Here is a 7,899-nt window from a genome sequence, read left to right as displayed (position 1 = left end):
TACATACATACATATATATATGTATGTATGTATGTATGTATGTATGTATGTACACACACACACACATATATATATGTGTATATGTATATACATATATGTATATAAATATATATAAATATATATATATAAATATATATATATAAATATATATATACATATACATATATATACATATACATATATATATATACATATACATATACATATATATACATATACATATACATATACATATATATACATATACATATACATATACATATATATACATATACATATACATATACATATATATACATATACATATACATATACATATATATATATATATATATATACATATACATACATACATACATACATACATACATACATACATACATATATATATATATATATATATATATATATATATATATATATATACAAATATGTGTGTGTGTGTGTGTGTGTGTAAGGTACCTCCCGAAACCTTTAATCCTTCATGGTAGGGAGGAATCTCATTGCTAAGTAATACCCCAAGATTTCTTATGATTGGGAGACAATTCTCGACTATTCGATATATGAATACATTCATGATCTTGGGAGTCTTAACTAATATTTATCTATATTTTTCTTTTTTTGGAAACTACCCAACTAATTGGGTCCACCCTACCACCCACTTTCCAGATTTAGGATATGGTTAACTATGAGGTTTTTAAATAGTAAGCACATTTGGTACAGATGCATCACATAACAGATTTCTTTGATTTAATTTCTTTCACGGGTTTATTTATCCCTTAATGCTAACAAATCATTTTAAAATCAAAACATATATAATCATAAAATTTGATTACAGCACAATCTAGACAAAAAGCATCCCTCGATGCATGGAGTTACATACAATCTAGGCATTGCAACCGTCGTGGTGGTGATAAGTTATCACATATTAGTAAGGTGAAATGTCCCCTCACTCAGCTGTATTAAACATGAAACCGATCAAGCTCAGGTCTATAACCTTGGAAGGAACCCTCACCGTATTTTGTGGGTTAACCATCATAAGCAATTGCCTCAACTCCGTAATACTCAAGAGTTGGTTGCCTTGGGTGGGGGCATACCCAGTTGCCCCAGACCAATCACTTCACAATGGTTATTCACAAGAGAACATGTCCCTTGATTTAATTTTAGAACTTTAAAGCACGTTACCAGTCTTGTCAAAATCTTGTATCCGCATTTCACGTAGCAATCATGCAACAAACACATTCATATGAGAGAAATATCCTTTCTCTATTTTCTTAAAGAAAAATTTTCCTAATTAAATGCATCATACAATTCTCTTTTCTTAATCAAAACTTCCAGGATTGGTCTACTTAAACAACGAGGTGGAGATCCAATATTTTCGGCTACGGGAAGGCGAGTTGGTCCACTACTTCCTTGGGGGACATTTATAGCTATTTGAGGTTCAATAGTATCCTCATCACGATCAATTATCATAGGGCACCCACATCCTCTATGTTCTGCACGTCCTCCACGAGCCATTATTCTTTGTTGTGGTTGAATCTTTTCTTGTTGCCAAGAATTCACTCACACAGCTTGGGAGTCGAACGTAAATCCTCTCTTAGGTAGAGTATATTGAGAACCTTGAATGACTGAGAGAGAGATATGAGAGCGAGAGGGCAAGAGAGGTGGAAGTAGTTTGAGAGGAGATCAAGAGAGGGACTAGAGATTGAGAGAGAGCGAGAAGGAGACTAAGACGGAGGGATAAGTACACAAGTGGGTGAGAGAATTAGTCATGGAGGGGAAGTATAGGGGATGAGGAATTACAAAGGATCAAATCAAGGGGTGGTGAGGGGCTTGGTTGGTGAGAGTAAGTGGTGAGGGGGGGGGGGGGTTGGATGGCGAGGGGGTTCGGTAGTAGCAAAGGAGAGGTGGTGAGGGGGTCAAGAGAGGGGGTGAGTAATGGTGAGAAAAATAGAAGGAGTGAAGGGTCTGAGGGAGTGGGAAAGGCTAACGAGGGAGCAGACGTGAGGATGATGGGAGTTGGAGAGTAGTAAGGGGGTGAGAGCACAGGGAGTGAGGAGGCTGGTTACTGGGGCGAATGAGGGAGAGAAGGTGAGGGAGGCGAGAAACGGAGAGTCTTTAGGAGGCGGGGGTTGCTGTACACAACAACGAATAGTGTTTGCCTCGAATGAAGGGAGGGGGAGGGACTTAAAGGAAATGAGGACTAGATACATAGGATTTCAAAAGGCTTACATGGAATACATTATGGAATTTCAGATGAGGTGGTAGCAATAGTTGATAGGCTTGGTCATTGAGTTTTTTTGGTGATGACATAAGGTCCACAATAGCGAGGGCTCAACTTTTTGTACTTTCCTAGAGATATAGTGTTTCTTTTTGGACGTACCCTTAAGAGAAGACCATATCTACTTCTTTCTTTTTGGACGTACCCTTAAGAGAAGACCATATCTACTTCTTTCTTGAATAGTCATTGACTTCTTCTGGCACTAGCATAATGCTTTTGTCTATCCTGGGTAGCCTTTATCTCCTTCTGGATAGCTTTCATTTGTTGATCCATGTCATCCAACATTTGTTTAGAGGCCTCGATTCTATTCATTGGATCAGACCAATTTAATGATGTTATACAATTTTGGCCATATAAAACCTTGAAAGGGGACACACCTATACTCCTGTGATGTGCTGATTATAGGAAAATTCTACCAATGGTAGGTAATGCGGCCATAGCCTTGGCATGCGATTGCAATAAGTCTTGAGTATGTCTTCAATGACTTGATTTTCTCTTTCTATCTGACCATCTGATTCTGGGTGATAGGCTATGCTGAAGTTTAATTGAGTTCCAATTCCCTCAAAAAGAGCGGTCCAAAATCGAGAAGTAAAATTTTTATCCCTATCACTGACAATCCTTTTCGGAAACCCATGCAGTTTAAATATCTCCTTGATGAATATTCTTGCAATGTCGATTTCCTTAAAGGTCTTTTTGATAGGAATTAAATGGGCTACTTTTGTTAATCTCTCCACCACCACCATGATAGAATCACAACCCCCTTGAATAGAAGGAAGACTTATGACGAAATCCATACTAATATATGCCCACTTCATATGAGGAATATCTAGCAGGTGCAATTTGCCTGGCATTTTTACCCATTCAACCTTGTTTCTCTGACAAGCTAAGCATTGTGTGACATACCTGAGTATATCCTTCTTTAATCCTAGCCAAAAAAACTCCTTTGTAGAACATTCAACATCTTTACATATCTTGGATGTCCGGCATATGGTACATCATGAGCTTCATGTTGGATTCGATCTTTTTAACTCTCTAATGTTTACACATCCTTAGTTGATAGAATAAGCATCCATCACTAAGAGTGTAATTCTTGATTATCCTACTCTCTTTCTCGGAGTGATTTGTTTGGGATGATGAGTTGTAAAATGTGTCCAAAGTACTCGTCCAAAGCTAATTTTTCCTTTACTTCCATAAGTAAAGGGTTTCCTAGCATAGAGATTGCGGCCACAAAGGATTTCCTATATGCAACTACATTATCTTTTCCTTGTTTGTATTTGATTTCAAAGTCAAATTCTAATAAAATCTTTATCCAATGTCTTTGTCTCATGTTGAGATCCGACTGAGTAAAAATCCACTTTAAGCTCTTATGATTTGTGGCAAGCATGAACCTTCTGCCTAGTAAGCAGTGTCACCATAACTTAAGAGCATGAATTATAGCTAAAAGTTCTAGATCATGAGTAGCATAGTTTCTCTCATAATCCTTGAGTTTCCGTGAAGTGTAAGCTACTGGTTTCCCTCTTGGGTGAGTACTCCACCAATAGCCAAACCACTAGCATCCGTGATCACTTCAAAATCTGCATCAAAATTTGGTAGTTGAAGGATGGGTGCAGTTGTGAGAGCCCCCTTGAGTTTATCAAAACTTTGTTGATGCTCCTTGGTCCAAACTATTTTTGTATTCTTTTTAAGTAGTTTGGTCAAAGGTATGGCTATCTTTGCATAATCCTGAATAAAGATACGGTACCACCCTATAATCCCAAGAAATCCTCGAATCTCCTTGATGTTGGATGGTTGAGGCCATTCCACTATATCTTGTACTTTTGCTGGATCTATTGAAATTCCATAAGTGCATCAAACAATTAGGTCTTAATCAAAAACCATCTAGGAAAATTGTCATTGAACTAGCTAGTGGCAAGGAATTAATTTCCTGGCACACTATAGGGGATCTAGAGTTTGATCTCAATGGTAAACCAACAAACTTCTACTTCCATGTGATGGCCATGGGAACTTATGATGGTATTCTTGGAATGGATTGGCTAAAAGAAAAAAAGGTTGTTATCCATTGTGAGACTGGACAAATCTCATTCAAGGATGCCAACAACGAGAAAGTCCTAGCTTCATGGAGGACTAGTAGACCCAACTTACAACTAGTAAAGGATAGTAAGCTACTAAAGGGTCGCAGGAAAAATCAAAAGGTGTTTGTAGTAAAGCTCAACAGGTACAAAAAGATGCTATAGGGAATGAACCTGATTGGTTGCACGATTACAAAGATCTTTTTCTAGAGCTTACCCAGATGCCTCCACAAAGGGAAATCAACCACGAGATTGAGCTTATTCATGGAGCTCAACCGGTGACAAAAAGAGCATATAAAATTTCAGTCCCAGAATCAATAACACTCAAGGAACAAGTCCGACTGCTAGCGACTGATGCTAGAACAAGGATTCATCAGGCCGAGTGTATCACCTTGGGGAGCCCCAGTCCTATTTCAAAAGAAAAAGGATGGAACCTTACGGTTATGCATTAACTATCGGGGCCTAAATCAACTCACCGTGAAGAATAAATATCCAATTCCTAGGATCGATGAACTTCTAGATCGACTTCATGAAGCCCAAGTCCTCATAAAGATTGATTTAAAATTTGGGTACTATCAGATTAGAGTCGAGGAGAAAGACATTCCAAAGACAGCATTCAACTCTAGATATGGACATTACATATGTAAGCAGCTTTTTTACATGGGTATGTTTATATTATATATTTATGTGGTTCTAGTTTTAACTTTATGTTATTTTACATGTCATGGTCTTAAAGCCAACACTCAATCTTCAAGCATATAATCATTCTTATGAAGAGGTAAGAGCTAGAAAGATGTATCATAAGGAGAATGTATAATGGTTTTTTCTTTGAATCATGCATAGTAACTTATGCAATGTTACATGTTTTGAACGTTTTGTTTAAAAGATTTTGTTACTAATGTGAACTTTATAGACAAACTTTGAGATTCAAGCTAGCTCTCCTTACATTGATGCGATAAAAAATGATCAACCTATAGAGAATGTAAGTGTATTATATAATTGATTTTATTCTAAGTAGGATTTCTTTTGGTTTTGTATTAAACGTATGCTCTTCTATATAGATGGATAACTTTATATTTGGGACAAAGAGGTTTGAAGGGTTGCAAGATTATATATCCGATGAGGTGTATTCTCTTAGTCCACATAAAGATTTGATTTTAAGACTACTATTTTTTGAATTCTATGTGATTTTGCTAACATCTTATAACCCAAGATTCTTATAATACAACAATGGAGGAGAATAATTATTCCTTTACTGAGCTACTACATCATGACACATCAAAAAGAGTGAGCCATAAGAAATCAAGAAGCGAGAGTATATATGACAAGTGAAGACAAGGTTTGGTTGAGTTTTTCTTTGTATATGTGATAAATTGTCAATATTTCTTCTAATATTTTGTTGTACTTGTAGGATCCAATGTTGAATTTGGCTAAGTATACGAATGAGGTTTCAAGAAAAAGTCAAAGAAAGAGAAAGGTAATGCAAAACTTACAAAAGTTTTCTACTATCTCTTTGTACTCCTATTTTTTTTCTCTTTCTCTTTTTACTTTTGTGATTATTAATGCTAGTTTTTGGCTTGTTACAAAGGTAAGTGAGAAGATGAAAACTCACATGGAAGAAAGAAGTCACCAAAAGGGTGAAAATATTATACCAACAACCATTTTAAAGGGATAGATGTATAATGTTATGATTCTCCTATTTTTAACGTAATGGATTTGATTTTTCTATTTTTAACATGATGGGTTTAATTTTGTTATTTCAAATAGGATTTAGAACACATTGAAAAATCAAATGTAGAGGCATCATGTGAACCTTTACAAGTAAGTGATATTATATTAGAGAAATTTATCATTGATAAGTTTATTATTTTGAATCTTTTTATTTAGGTAAATTGAATATGCTTTAAAATTTTATATATTTTAATATCATGAATGTAGGTAAGCCACATTTCAGAGGAGGATATGGAGACAATCTTATTAAAGTACATGAGAGTGCATACAATTCAAGACATGTACTTTTCTCTCAAGAGTACATATGTCAATCTAAAGAAGGAGAATATTAGTTTCAAAAACTACTCCAAGGATACGAAAAGGCCTGGGAGTGACATTGTGATTTGTGACATTGTGCATTGGCTTATTGCCAATAAGAAAGTCAAATTCAATCATTTTAGTGCTCTCTTTTTCTCGCTCTCTCTGTGTGTGTGTGTGTGTGTCTTATCACATCCATTCACATCCATCACATTCATTGCATCCACATCCACATCACATATATTCCATCCACATCTATCCTTATCACATCACATTCATTCCATCCATATCACGTCCACATTTATCCACATTACATCACGTCCACATCTATCCACATCACATCTCATTCATTCCATCCACCACATTACATTACATCCACATCTGTCCATATCTCATCACATCCATTCACATCTCATCACATTCGTCCACATCCATCCATTCATTCACATGTATATCCATCACATCTATCCACATCCACCCATTCATTCACATGTATATCCATCACATCACATCTCATTCTCATCCATTTACATCACATCACATCCTTTCACATATCATCACATCTCATTCTCATCCATTTACATCACATCACATCTTTTCACATATCATCACATCTTATTCTCATCCATTTACATCACATCACATCCTTTCACATATCATCACATCTCATCACATTCACATCCACATCTATTTACATCACATTCACATCCACATCTATTTACATCTATTTACATCACATCACATCTCATCACATTCACATCCACATCTATTTACATCACATCACATCCCATCCACATGTCATCACATCCACATCCACATCTATTTACATCCACATCTATTTACATCACTAATATAATACTAGCATAGTATAGCTCCAATATTTTTTTAAACAAATGAGTCAGGGTCTATTTATAGGTGAGGGAGGCCACTAACCAAGTCCAACTGCGTTCTAGAATTTTCCAGGTTCAGTTTGACTCAATTTGGATAAGATTTGGACTAGTTTGGCTCCCTTTTTTATTTGGTTTGATCCAGGAGAGAGGAGAGATAAAAATATCACAATTTTTTTGAATTAAAAATCCTTCCACACATGTGAAATAGGCGCCTACATCAAGAGTCCCCCTCTCCTTATCAAGGTGTCAAAAATGCATCATTATTCTAAAATATCTCATTTTTTTTGTAATATTTCATAATTTTTAACTAATAAACCTTGTACTCAGTCAACTCTTCATCTTATGTGAGTATTTACTCATTTTTGGGTATTTTCTTTTATTCTCTTGGATTTATCTCATCCCAACACTTGGATTAATCCAATCGGCCCATTGGAACCTTAATTGGATTAATCCAATTGGCCCATTGGAACCTTAATTGGACCATAATCTAAAAATTTCTGAAAATGTAGACCCTTAGGCTAAGGTCCCTTATACACATTTTCAATTAATTCCAAATGCGCATTGGAAAGTTCATTTTCAACTTCTGTTTTAGGGGAATCCATTTTAGACACTAGGAGGATTTTTATATCTA

The sequence above is a fragment of the Cibotium barometz genome, chromosome 13 (assembly GCF_041138505.1).
Source record: "Cibotium barometz isolate CiBa-2024 chromosome 13, ASM4113850v1, whole genome shotgun sequence".
Taxonomy (NCBI): Eukaryota; Viridiplantae; Streptophyta; class Polypodiopsida; order Cyatheales; family Cibotiaceae; genus Cibotium; species Cibotium barometz.
The sequence above is the reverse complement of the archived record's forward strand: the minus strand, read 5'-3'. Positions refer to the sequence as shown.